Source organism: Zea mays, chromosome 3 (assembly GCF_902167145.1).
Source record: "Zea mays cultivar B73 chromosome 3, Zm-B73-REFERENCE-NAM-5.0, whole genome shotgun sequence".
In the NCBI taxonomy this organism is placed as follows: domain Eukaryota; kingdom Viridiplantae; phylum Streptophyta; class Magnoliopsida; order Poales; family Poaceae; genus Zea; species Zea mays.
In genome coordinates, this window is record NC_050098.1 from 168,351,586 (window position 1) to 168,366,384 (window position 14,799).

At 45.3% G+C, this 14,799-nt stretch overlaps 1 long non-coding RNA gene across 1 annotated transcript; it reads right to left on the reverse strand.

Moving 5' to 3' along the window:
- Window positions 1–3,192: 3,192 nt before the first annotated feature.
- Window positions 3,193–3,507, reverse strand: LOC103648249 (uncharacterized). Its single transcript, XR_002268442.2, has 2 exons — window positions 3,381–3,507; window positions 3,193–3,306 (listed from the first exon to the last, which is right to left on the reverse strand). It is a non-coding gene; the product is annotated as an uncharacterized lncRNA (long non-coding RNA).
- Window positions 3,508–14,799: the final 11,292 nt, after the last annotated feature.

A 14,799-nucleotide genomic window follows, 5' to 3' on the forward strand; every position in this document is an offset into this window, starting at 1 on the left:
TGTTTTCAATTGTTATTTTAGGACAAAATAATCAACATGGTCCGAACGATTGCGATCTTTGTCTCCTGACCCCATTTAGTTTAGCCTTTGTCTCAACAAAACAATAGATGGGCGATGGAGAAAAGCTTCGGCCAACAAAAAGCTTTGTCAAATTTATTCATTTGAGCAACGGAAAACTGAAAGCTATTATCGTCGAAGGAGCTTGTGAGAGAGGCTTCATCGACATCAGGAATGTGGTGGCGAGTGTACGGATGACGAGACCTTCGGATAAGAATGGCTTCTATAAGAAGCCTTGACCAAGAGAAGTCATACAAACACGTTGATACAATGAAAAGTTGAAAATGTACTCCATCAAATACGAAACATTTTGATGTAAAAGAGAGGGGATAAGAGTATAGATATACATAGGATTATATAGGAGCTTGATCCCGATAAGTTAGTGAACAGTGTGAGGGGTTGGTCATTTAGGATACTCATGCTCGGTATTTTTTTGTGCAAGAGGAGAGCCTTCAGAGGTATTATCTATTGCCGAAGCTCCCTGCACCGTCTATGCATTTATTCCTCTATTTTCCCCTTGATTTACAGTTATTTATCTTATAACAATCGCTTGTCCCTGTATTACCATTTGATTTGAACGTTATTGCTTCATGTGAGAATATCTAAGGGAGATAAAGTAATAATCATTAACTTCGATCATCAACCATTGACAAGGGTAAAAAAACCTTTATTTGATTTCCCCTATGAAGAGAGGGTCTAACCGATTAACCATGTTGACAAGTTTTTCATAATTTGGGTAGGTCCTAACACTTTTTTTATTTTTCTCTTGCAGGATAGCAAATGAGTAGGTAGTGGTTGCATGGAGAATGGTTTCACTTATATATATATACTAGGTCTATGCCCGTGCGTTGCCACGGGAAACACATGAAATCGTTATATGTTTGGTACCGCAAAACAAATAAAGTGAAAAACATGAAATATTTATACACACGATATTGTAAATCAAACAACATATCATAGCATGAGACTTCTCGACCTAAATTAGGTATATTTAAAATTTGCATGATGTCAACAACACGGTGTTTCAATCCAGACAATTTAATTTCCTTTCTAAACGCTATCGGATTTATATTTACAAATTTACATGGCTGCACCCACGTACATGTACATATGGTAGCAAATAAACCCTACACTACAATTCCCCTCTCTGCATTCTTGCCGTGTAGATGACTTACAGGTCACAGCCACAGGGTTAGGCTAGTCCTGTACTGCTACTGTACATGAACCAGAAACTGATGATCAGGGACATATTGAACCAGAAACTGATGATCAGGGGCATATTGAGAGCACCTAGAGGGGGGGTGAATAGGTGATCCTGTGAAACTTGAAACTTAATCCACAATCTCCCTTGATTAGACGTTAGCACAATAATGCCAAGTGGCTAGAGAGGAGTCTCAACAAAACACAATAACCACAAGAGATCAATCACAGAGATGGCACAGTGGTTTATCCCGTGGTTCGGCCAAGACCAACGCTTGCCTACTCCATGTTGTGGCGTCCCAACGGACGAGGGTTGCAATCAACCCCTCTCAAGCGGTCCAAAGACCCACTTGAATACCACAGTGTTTTGCTTGCTTTACTATATCCCATTTGCAAGGAATCTCCACACTTTGGAGCCTCTCGCCCTTACACTTGAAATTCACAAAGAAGCACAGAGTAAGGGAGGGATGAGCAACACACTCAAGACACAAAATCAGAATGTCAACACGCACACAAGTCGCAACAAGAGCTCGCAACACAACCCGATGAGTTCACAACTCAACAAGAGCTCTAGATGCTATCACGAAGAAACAAATGCGTGGAATCGAAGTCTTGGTGCTTAGGAATGATTTGAGTATGCTTGGTGTGCTCCTCCATGCGCCTAGGGGTCCCTTTTATAGCCCCAAGGCAGCTAGGAGCCGTTGAGAACATTCCTGGAAGGCAGATCTTGCCTTCTGTCGACTGGCGCACCGGACAGTCCGGTGCACCACCGGACACTGTCCGGTGCAGATATCCTTCCTTATTTGGCGAAGCCGACCGTTGGAGTCTGAGAGCCGTTGGCGCACCGGACACTGTCCGGTGCACCAATGTGACCGTTGGCTCGACCACGCGTCACGCGCGGAATCCTCGGTCGACCGTTGCCCTGGCTGACCGTTGGCTCACCGGACAGTCCGGTGCACCACCGGACAGTCCGGTGAATTTTAGCCGTACGCCGTTAATCAACTCCCGAGAGCGACGAGTTCGCCTGTGAACGGCTCACCGGACAGTATGGTGCGCCACCGGACAGTCCGGTGATTTATAGCCGTACACCGCCGTCGAACTCCCGAGAGCAGCAGGTTCACCAGAGTCAGCCTGGCGCACCGGACACTGTCCGGTGCACCACCGGACAGTCCGGTGCACCCAGACCGAGCTGACTTCGGCTGAACATAGCCATCTCATTTCCAATTCAATCTTTCCTGTTTCTAGCACTTAGACACAATACATTAGTCCATAAAACAATGTACTAAGTCTAGAAACATACCTTTTGACTTGATTTGCGCTTTGTCCACCACATTGCATAGATTAACACAAAAGCACTTGTGTTGGCACTCAATCACCAAAATACTTAGAAATGGCCCAAGGGCACATTTCCCTTTCACATATCTAGACTCATGTTCTAACAGTTTGGACTTCAGGGAGGACTTGTCAATACAAGTCATTTCTTTTTTTGCTAGCATACATGGCTCTTTCCCAATGCGCGACATCTTCGACCCGCGAGAGCAGTGGCGGTAGGACCTCACGCTCTACCAGGTCTCAGCCGTCGAATATGGAACATGATATGCCACCATACTTTACCAGCTTACCGGTGTATATGAAGCTCTTGGTTTGAGTTCAGGAGGAGGTTGTCTAGAGTGCTGGGCTGACAAGAACAGAGATTCCATCAGAATCGAAAAATGAAGTCTACATGCAATTTAAGAGCAAAACATGAATTTTACCATGATGGCTGTGTGCATGCTGTCCATAAAACTGTTGTCTGACGATACAGCTGAACTTGACTTCCAAATCGATCTGTTTTGCTGCTGTGCTTGCTTTTCTGACCTGGAAGCAGCAAAACGGATCATGGTGAAGGCCGCGACTTGCCATCGTCCTTAGCATTTAGCAGAGAAAACATACCGGTATTCCTATGTAGATATGATGCAGTACACCCTGATCGGATGTAAATAATCTGGACCCTATGCGCAGACCAACACCAAGAAGTATGCTTAGGAGAAGTCCCAAGACCAAAGCCAGCTGCAAAATAAGGGAAATGCTTCTCTAAGGCCATGGAAAATGTGTCAAATAGAAACTCAAGATACATAACATACCTGCAAGATACGAGAAGCTGTGGCAGTGGCCTTCGGATGGTCCTTACGAGCAAATGCACTTGCAAGTATGGTCTGTTGAAGTGTGATCCCGATTTATAAGAAATAAACCAAAAGATAAGAGATGCATCTGGAAACCCCATTACCAATCATATTAACTTGAGCTTATTAAATGTCATCCAATTTCTAATAAAGAAGGTTAACGACCAAAGAAACACAGGGTTCCCTTACCTGTCCAGCAAAAGCCAATCCATCGGCAAGAAGTGAGTAAGCCAACCAGGTTTGCAAGCAGATCTGGAATGCAACCATTGGAGTTGAACCTAGCTGTGCGGCCATTGAAGCGGATAGTGTCACACAACATGTTGCGGCAATAACTCGTGCAAGTAACAGAAAACCTGAAGTGTGAAAAGAAAATATCTTAATTCAATATTACAATCAACATGTAATTTAAATAGCTCAGACTACTGAGAATTCCTTCCTTAACACAAACTAAATGATGATAGAGCAATATTGTGGATGGAGATATCGTATATTGATAGCTCAGATGCGAATAAGGGGAAAAAAGATCCGTAATGACAATGTTGACAGGTAAATGATTCACTTGTAATAATGTGATGAGCAAATTTTCAGTACACAGTACAGTAACCAGGATAGTAACAAGGCATGTGGTACAATGTTCTATAGTGGAAAAGAGTATCATATGTTATTTGGATTCAAGTGCATTAGAAATAACTTGCAATCTGTCGAAATGCGGTGGGTCTTCATGTTTGCTTACCAGTTTCATTCAGCCGCACTATCAACTGCTCCCTGGTTGGAAGAGTGTACATGCCAGCACCAACAGCCTTCCTGATCGCCCAGCTATGAAACTGCGCGCAGACCTGCCCGTAAGCTGTCGTAGCAACATCATACAATGTCCCCCTGGAAAAAAACAAATGCCAAAGAACAGAGCCACCGGTCAATATATAAGTATCATTTTAAAACAAAACAACTATCTGTCCAAATCATAGCACTTGACAGTTACACATGCAGTAATAGCCTGTGAGCACCAGCTGACAATTTGGCAAATGTATTTAACCACATGACAACCAGTTCTGGATCATGCAGTTGTCATCACACACATACTGACAAAAGTACATCATACGTTGTATTGAGATTCAGTCAGGGTGACCTATCTTGCATGAAATATTCAGACTTTAGTGATGAGATGTGTTCGCGTTTGGTTGAATGTAAGGAGACACACTCGGTGTCGAGGAATTGCTCGAAGAGGGCCTTAATGAGGCCGAGGCCGAGATGGACCCTGCGCAGGTTCCGGGAGTGGCTTCCCTGCTTCTTCACGCAATCATTCTGGATGTACTTGTCGAGGATGTCGCTGAAGGGAGTGGCTTTCCTGCTTCTTCACGCAACAACGGTCCAAGCGATCCCGGTAGGGGCGAAAAAATAGGGGGGGGTGAAGATCATCGCGCAAAATCAATCACAAAAGGGATCAGTCGGCGGGACAACGGGATCGTCAGGCGCTCACCAGCACGGAGACGAGAGCGCATGTGTCGCTGAAGGGAGCGAGGCGGAGCTCCCCGCCATCGGCCTCCATGCGGCATCTGCCATGGCGCAGCGGGCGGAGGCTAGGCGTGCGGGTCGCGGCGGGCTGTGCGGGCGGTTCCCGCGCGCGTAGGGAAGCGGCCAATGCACGCGTGTGGTGCGGCATGGCTGGCGGGTGTGCTGTAGCGGCGTCGCGCGGTGGGATCCGTGGAGCGGTCGCGGTGAGGGTTTCGCGGCGGGCGTAGGGACGGCGCGCGGGCGTGAGGGCCGCAGCGGGGGCGGTCGATGCTAGGAAGTTTGCATGTGCCAAGAAGGAGACCATCCATCTCGGTCTCACCGAGTCGGACCATATTTGCATGAGGGGGACGAGAGAGAGCACCGAAGGGGTGCGAGGACTTACTGGTGGCGCCGATGATGAGGACGATAACGGGGCGGCGGCCCTCTTGAACCCAGATGGATGGTGTTCCTGCGGGTGCCTCGGGCGGGTGCCAGCGGGTCGGGACAGGGCCGGGCGAGAGAAGAGGGAGGACGCCCGTGACTGCGATGCCGTGGAGGGGGAGGGGCGATGCTTGCGCGAGCCGGCGGCTGTGATGGGGGGCGAGGGATGCGTCTTAGGAGGCGAGAGAAGCTGCGATGCCGGGGGAGGGGCTAGTTTCGCGGCGGGGGAGGCGGAGCGGCGGGTGGCAGGCGGGGGCAGTCTACACTGCCCCCTTAATAGTTAGTAGAGATTTGAAGCTGTCAAAAAGGCTGGGTGAGAAGTACAAATCAATTGCCAATGTTGCAGTAACATAATCCAATTTAGAAACAGAGCTTGATTTTGTGAATACCATGTGAAGTCTTCAACAAGATTTACTGTTACATTTGGTTTCCAATAAGATAAATATTCAGTCGGACCCTCATATTTATCCTCAAGTTCTTTATTCTCATGCAGACCAAATTAGGATTTTGTTAGCTTGGAAGATAAAAGCAAATACCATAAGTTGGTAGTTCACATACCGGCGTGGGTGGGCAGCTCGTGCAACGACAGACTGTGCCAGCTACGGATGAACTCGCTCACCTTGTTGTCGCTGTCGCAGTAAGGCTTACACCTTTCGTGAGCTCCTGAAAGCATACATTGAATTAAACAATTGAAGTCAGATGAACTCCTGGTACTACGAGATCAAATTGCTATCATGGCAAGTTGCGCCCTGTGAAAAAGATGCCATCTAATGTTGACACAACTGGATTACGAGCAAATAAGGTTCCACAGAATTAACGTATTTCTCAACCAGTCATGCTAGGTATGCTAGGTGCAGAAGAACCATCTAAATAGCATCAGACCATTATATTGTTAGAAAATGGAAGATGACTCACAAACTTCTAAGAAAATACTGAAAACAATGTTTTAAAAACAAAATACAAGGAAAAAGCCTAGGAGAAACAAGGTACCATGGACAAATATTTCATTTTAGAGGCCATCTACAATAAAAAAATACAAACAAAAAAAATACACGAGTTTCAATTTTTCCATATCAATTCAAGTAAGAAACACTTATTATTTATGATGCTAGTTGGCCAATGTCGTAAAAACATACCTCATTAGCCAGTCCAAATAATACATGGTATGCTGCTCTATCTTTAAGCAACTTGACCCTCTCCTCTTTTGTCTTCTTCGCAATATCAATTATCCAGTTAAATAAAGATCCTTAACATATTTCTTTTCCTATGCTTGTATTTATTTTATTACACTTGGTAATCCTGCAATCAATGTTCTGTTTATGACATGTATTCTGGATCTTCTATTATACTATGAATTTTCATATTACATAATATATATTGTGAATCGGGCGCGGCGCGGGGAGGAGGGCAATGCCATGGAATACACAATCTGTTTTATTACACTTGGTAATCCTGCAATCAATGTTTGTGAGAAGTTGTTCGCATCATTGACTTACTGGACACTGGCAGTGACTATATTGCCGAGGTAGAAACGCTACAGACTTACCAAATGCAGACAGACAATGAAAGGAATGAAGTCAAGGACATGTCAAATAGACTTGAAGCACGTGAACTTTCTACTGCTCTAAGTAAGAACTCATCTGATGCAATGTATCCAATTGTTAGCAAGGAATCTTTGCTGCAAGAAATGTTCTTCAGTGCAAAGACAACATCAGGGCGCCTACATTTGGCTAAGGAGTTATTGAAGCTTCCTACATATGTTCTTAAATCATTTGCTGGGTCTAAAGAAGGACTAAGTACGCTATACTCTTGGATACTTGTAAGTTGATTAATGAGTTATTTCTTTAAGCATTACATGACACTGGTACTTCTCCTGTATTGAAGTTCTTCATGTTTGCATTTTGATTTTGGCAGGATTCACTTGGGAAAAATGCTACTCAACTACTGCGGCACTGTGTGCGTTTGCTTGTGCTTGTTTCCACTGATCTGGTAGCTGCACGTTTATCAGGTTTGTGCAGTTCTATGCCTCCATGTCCCTTTAAATGACGCTAGGGAATGTCTCTCAACATAAACAAATTTTCATGTTTCTCCCTTTCAGCCTTATCTTTGGAAGCGCACAAAACCATAGGTTATCAAATTCTTATAGGAAGCTAATTTACCTTACCAATGTAGCAAACCCCTCCCTGTTGTATCTTTTATGTATTTGTTCATTCTATAGGTCGATCAAAGTAGAACAAATAAACAAATATCTGACATTACTGAGAGAAGAGTATCTAAGTGCACTACTACATTGATCTATGTTTGTTATAACTAAGGTTTCAGTTTTTCAACATTTTCAAATCATGAACAGTACCAGTTATCGATACACAAGCATTATGCAGGAATCAGTGTGTTAGGACTGAAACATGACTGAGCATTCAACAATAATATTGTACCATTCTTTGACCTTGTACAGTTGCTTTAGCTGTCAAGATGGGGTTAGTAGTTGCGTTTCATGGATTTTTAATGTATACATTTAGTATTGTATTATATGCAACACCAAAACAGATGGGTTCCTAGTGAAATACTCCGTATTCCGTAAGACTAACTTGGCTCCAACCAATTGTCACCCCTGACCTAGCCACACATCCATACCTAATAGATGCAACTCAGAGTTTGAAAAAGGCCTAACAGTATGATGCCAAAGTAAGTAACTGACCCAATTGCCTAATATAATCTCTCTGAGTTCACCTGCGATCTAACAAACATTTCAGGCTCATAGTTGACAAGATTTTCTTCCACCGGAGAAACTGAGAAGTATATTATCAACTTCATGTCTCTGTCTCCAGAAAATCTACAATTCTACTGACAAATTACAGCAGATCAAACAGAGCAAGCACCGGAACCCAGAGCGTGCACAGGACAATAGGAAAGGGACGAGAGACGCTCACCTGCTGCTGCGGCGGCGCAGGGTGGTCGGGCACTGTGGCAGATGACGCCGGGTGGAGGGGCGGAGTCTGGAGGTCGGAGGTGGGGCTGCGGCCTGCGGCTGTACGGGCGGCCAGGCAGCGGCCGCAGGCGAAGGTCAGGCGTCGAGTGGACGGCCGGACGGGGGTCGACGGTCGGCGGAGGTCTGTGGGTGGGCCACGGGCGGGCAGAGGAGTGAAGCCACGGAGGCGCCAAGGTCGGCCGCGCGACGGGCGCAGGTCTGTGGGCGGCGGTGGCGGTGGGCGAGAGTTGCCTGGGCGGAGGCGTGGAGAAGCATGGGGCGTGAGGCGGATCTGTTAAAAAAGTACCAACAGCGGCGAGGAGGCCCGCGTGGTCCTCCAGCGATGCCTCCAGCAGCCGCGCGCCCTGGGCCTTGAAGTTGAAGGAGAGCAACATCTGGAGCTTGTCGTCCTTGTGCGTTGATGCGCTTGTGGATCTTGTAGCGGGTGCAGCGCTTCCGCATCTCGGGCGGCTTGTCGAAGAGCTCCTGCACGCCAGGAAGCTTCCTGGCCGCGCCAAAGTAGCGGTACCCCGGTCCGCGACCCGAGGGGTTGGGGATGGCGACTATGTTGCCATCGAGGTCGGTCATGAGCGGTGCGTTGGAGCTGCGGGAGTAGTCGCGACCATTGAGCTCAACGATGTGGCGCTCCCAATGGCCGCGCTCACGGAGGAGTTTGTTGATCTCGTCGTTGAGGTCGCGGAGGCGGTGCTCGCCGAGACCCTCATTCTGGATCTCGGCGAGCGGCACTCGGAGGCGAGGTAGGGCTGGCGCTCTCAGGGCTTGTGCGGGGGGTTCGCGGGGCACGTGCAGAGGACGCAGAGAAGAGGCGGGCGGCTGTCGGGCTTTGCGCGAATCGCGCGCGGGCGTGCGGGGCGTGCGGGCGGGGTTTTCGGCGTGCGTGGTTGGCGAGCTGTTTGCGGCGGCGAGGATCCCAGAGGGCGGGCGAGCGGAGGCGTTGGCGTGCGGCGCAGCGGCGATGAAAACGGAGGCCGGGCGGGCGGGGTTGGGAGCGGTTTGCGGTGGCGATGAATACGGAGGTCGGGCTGCCGGGGTTGGTGGGCGGTTTGCGGGGTTTCGTGTAGCGGGGGCGTGGTTTTCAGGGGCGGGGGCGATCTACACACCGCCCTTAATTGTTAGTACATATATATATACCTATCGACCGACATCCAACCCATGTTATCGGTTGATATCACATCGGGTTAGAGCCAACCTAATTAGGACCCTTTTGGCAGAACTCCGACTCCTCTAAAAATAGCTTCGACTTTGGCTCCTTGAGCTCCTTGACTTCTCTTGAGGAGCCAGAGCTGTTTTGCAATTCATTTGACAAAAGTCCTCCTGTGTTTTTCTTTCGAAGGGTGTATGAGGAAAATGTAGGAGGAGCCAGTAGAAGCCACGTTTTTGGTGTTCTGTCTCTCAACAAGAAAACAACTCTAGCTCTCGGGCTCTCGACGAGAAGCCATTTTTATGACTGTTTAGCAGGGCTTCACGATGAGCCAGATCCGAATCCGTCCAAAGAGCCATGCCAAATGACTCTAAGTGTTAAGGAACGATCGTACGTACATTGTTGTTAGAGGGTCCGACCTAAGAGGTAGCCTTGATACGCCCTGACTACCCTAGAATTTGATTAAAAAACAAACTGCCATTCAACGTTTAGATCCAAAGAATTAAACCTACCCAATTTGAAACCTAATTTGATGAGTTAAATGTGTCACGAGACATTTTGGTTGTATTCAGCTTATGTACCAAATTAATAAAAAATATATGAGGTACTGAATTATACATAACATCATATATCAATTTTTTTGTCTTCAACTATTCTTGATTTAAATCCTGAGTCCGCCCGCATGTCGTGCAAATGTATGCAAACAACTCGTTTCCAAATAGGTGGAGGCACGTGCAGCAGGAGTGCATCCAATGGAGAATTTGATCCACTAGAAATGGTCGCACCCTATCGGGCGCTATACTGACCGCTTATACAGACCATTGATGTTAGATAGCATTAGTGCTCTTGTAACATGTGTCAGGCCATGCCTAGCAAAACAACATCACATGTTCAAGTACAAATTCATAAAATAAAGTACGAAGAATACACAACACAAATGGAAAACAAAATGACAGATAGATGTATATTGGAGTTTTGAGTATCACACAAGTCCTGGCACTCATGAGTTTCACCTACATTGCCAATGCCTTTTGCAATATATAATAAAAGTGCTTGCACAATTTTTCTGAGAAACATGGAAGCCAGAAGACAAGCACTGATATCAACATAGAAATTGAGAACTATTGGCGAGAATGCAGAAAAGTAGTATGTACGCTACACACTAACCAATGAACAACAAAGATCTAGATCTTGCTCTAGTTTTGTAGCATGGAATAGGCAAGGAGAGGAGGGCTATTGAAACCGTTGGTTCTAAGGACCACGGGCACTGAAGAAACACCCGCACCCTCCCCCTGGCCTTCTGGTGTCATTGCCGCTTATCGATATGATCCATGGACTTATCAATATTTTCTTGATCGATACGATCGCGTCGTTGCCGCTTATCGAGTATGTGATACCGATCAATCGATTAATCACCTATTAATCGTGACTTATCGGACAATCTGAAAACTCTAGTTTGGAGGGTGCTGAAGCTGAACCGTGGACTTTTATTTTAACTAGCAGGTAGCAACGCAAATGGAGGAGCCAGAGGCCAGAGCTCCATGCCAGAAGATTTTCTCATAAAACCGAGGTCTAGATATGGCATGTCACATCTATAGATTTCCCACAAGCATATGTCGAATATGTAGGCATCACACTTTCTATTGTATGGCTTGCCTTTAAGAACTTGTAGACACCAGCTTAAAATACCAAATAATTGCCCAAAAACACTTGTCCTGATGCAAAACAGAAATACAACAGAAGTAGGCTTTTATACAAAACTAAAACAGTAGCCTAATATACCTTTTCCCCTCTCTCCGAACCAGGACCTCGGGAGATAAAGGGGGAGCTTCCGTGACCTGTTCATTCCCTTTGCTATCTGTGACACCCTAGTGTCACCTAGGGTTTCTTCCTAGTACTAACTCAAGTATCATCATTTCATGTAAGCCAAAGTGAGCATGAAGCATCAAATCAACTTAAGAGTAAAAGATCCACTAAGTTGCATCTAAATAATCATGTCTAAAGCAATTGAGGTTTTCATAAAGGGAAAATGTTGAAACCCTAATACCAACCCTAATTAAGTTATTTAGGTAGACAAGAAGAAAAGGGATGAAAGACCATGAAAAACTTGAAATTATGACTTAGGCCAATTATAAAAATTGGAATACACTAACTAAGCTACAATAAAGATTATGGAAGGTTGGCCAAAAACAGTTGTTAAAAACTCCAAACAAGCCTTTCAAGTGGAGGTTTAATGGGGAATTCTGAAATTCAGATTTCTGAATTTTCGGCCCTTGAACCAAAACCAAGCATGTTCACTTTGATCCTTAGCTCTAATCCTAATGCTCTCATTGACAAAAATGTGCCTAACTAACCTCTCTACCTCATACCAGAAGATGGCATCAGGACGCGTGCTCTGGACACGTCAAACCCGAGATCTTCTCTGTGCTCGGTAGTGAGACAAACCCAACTTCACCCCTCTATATCTCTTGATCCAGACAGTGAAACCTGCAAGCCTCCACACACAAACGACAAAGGAATGTCAGGGGAAGAGATCTCTCAACGTGATCATGGCCATAATCTCAAAGATTTGGAGCCAATCCGTGCTTGAACACAACCTCTCTCTGCGCTGCCTCGTGCTCGACGCCAGAGCGCGCATTGGCGCTCGCCCGCGCACGCCCCGAGCGCTTGTCAGAGCCTCCCCTCGGCCGCGCTCACCCGCGCCTTTAAAGCCACCCCCGGGCGTGCCTCACCTCACCCCGTGCTCACCCTCGCTGGCCAGACGCCTCTCCTTAGCTCCGGCGAGCTTCCTCCGCCCGCCATCACCGCCCGAGCCTCGGCCACCGCGGCCAGCTCACTCTAGCCACGTCCAAGTTGCGCCTGCCCCTCGGTTAGCTTTGCAAGTGGCCCGTGGAACTTTCCAAGCTCTCGGACCCGACAAAACCTCACAAGAGACCCGAGATCATCTTCGCCGGACTTCGGTCGCCCGCGGCCGCGCGTGGACTGAGCAATCCGGTGAGCCATTCTCAAATTCCTCGCGCACACTTCTTCCTTGATCTCTAGTGAAGCTTCCTGACCCATTTAATTGAACTGTATCGCCCTGGTTAGGTCGGACTCCTCGCCGCCGACGAGCTCCCTCGCTTGCACACGTGGACCGGCCGACTCCGACCATTCCCGACGGCGACCCGCACATCGCCGTGACCCTCAGGACCTCCCCTACATCCTCAACCACCTCACCGGAGCAGTCTCGCTGCCGGTAAGCCCCTCCGCCCCTTTCTTCCTCTGCGGCCACTGTTCCATTAGGGAAGGACCGCGGGTTTGATTTTGCAAAACCCTAGGGGGTTTTCTGCAGAGCCGTAGACTCATGTGAATAGTGCACCGGGGACCTATCTGTAATTCACCTAAAATATTTCGCCAGGGACCCCAGCGCAAAACCAATTTTCCTTTATCCATTTCTGTTTAACCTTTTAAAATTCAGCAGAGAACTTAGAGAATTTATATCTTGAGTTATATTCAACCAAATTTGACCAAACCAATTTTGCTGGATTCAAAATATTATGGACTATCAAGTAAAAATACTGAACCCTATGCTTTTTGTTTTAAATTTTAGAGTTTGAAATTGATTAAGGAAAATGACTAAACCTTATTAAATTAAAGAAAATTTGTTATGCTTCTGTGCTGAACTTAAGAAAATTTGTAGAAGTATAAACCTCCCTTAGGCACTGTTTAAAAATAGTGAGCACCCTAGTATTGAAAATTTAAGTAGGGTTATCTATTAAAATCCATTTTTGCCCAAAACTTAGGAAAATCAGAAAGGCATTAGAGAATAATGAACAATGAATGCAATTATTTTTCCTAGCCCGCTTAAGTAATAGAGAACCTAGGAAAAATAAAGGGACCCCTAGTCCAGAAAAATTCTAGGAGAAATATTTTATTAGGCACTAATCAAATTAGAAAAACAATTATTAGATTTATGAAAACAATTTCAAAATTGTTAATAAAAATCCAGTGGACTTGTAACCACTAGAACCCCACTACAAAAATGATAAACACCCCAGCCCATCACTTTAAGCAGGGTAAATAAATAGAACTTGATTTTGGGCCATATTTCAATTAAATCATGAGCAAACAAAAAAGAGTGCAATAATGGGCAAATAAATTTTTACCAGATAGGTAATGAAATAAGCCACCAGAGAAAATTGTAAAACCCAATTGAAAGCTGCAAAATACTACCCATTGCCAATACTTCATGAAAAAGACCATTTAGTCCAAATAAATCCTACCACCCTTCCCTTAAGCAAAAAGTTGCGGAACTTCAGAATGATTGCTCTTGCACAAAGAAGAAGATAGGAAAATTAGAAATCTGTTGTTTGATATTTTTCAAGTATAGTGGTAGTAGAAAGCACCCCTTTGACTAGACACTTTAGAAAATCATAGCAAAATAACTACTAAGTATTAATGGCTAAAAATTTGTACAAAGTCATGCTATAACATCTAAATGCCAGCAAAAAATGGCTTAGAGAATAACTCACGGTTAAAAAGGAGTTGTAGTTCAAGACACCCCCTCTGCCCTAATATTTTCTAATTTTATATAGAGAGAACTATTTACTTTTTAAACCCCAAATTTTGAGATAGAGACTTATACACCAGTGAGAAGCCACTGTAATTTTTGCAGAATTTTTGGAAATTTATTGAGTTGTCTTGTAGTTCAAACCCACCTTAAAAGCATAAAGGAAATAAAAGAGAAAAGGGGGAATAATAAATCTCACTCTAATGATTCAGCTAGAAATCTTAATAAACTCTCTCTAAGACATTAAAAAGAAATCAGTGGAACACCAAAATGGACTTACCAATTAGCTTAACTAAGCTTGACCCTAATTTGCTAAGTGTACCCCGAAAATCTTCAGTAGTGAGATTAAGCACTACCTTATTAAATTGATCATTTTCCCCCATCAAATCTTAATTGTAATTACATATCATACCATGCATATATCTTACTCATTGCATTCTTTAGATTGCAATCTCACTGACGGAGAGTACGTGCTCATCCCCGAGCAAGGAGCTGTCCACGAGGAAGACCAGGAGCAAGCTCCTGAGACTGCCATTGAGGATCTCCCCGTAGCCCCAGCTATTGAAGGCAAGCCCCGGTTTTATGTATAACCAAGTTATATATACGTGCTACTTTACTACACTTAATGTTTGTAGGATTGTAATGTGCACTTAAGTGTAGGAGTTGCTTGAAACCCTTAGTTGCATGAACTTAGGATTCCTTTTTGAGATGGATACTAGTATGCTAGGTCGAGTAGCTGCTTTGCTAATCAGGATCTCGGTAGAAGTCG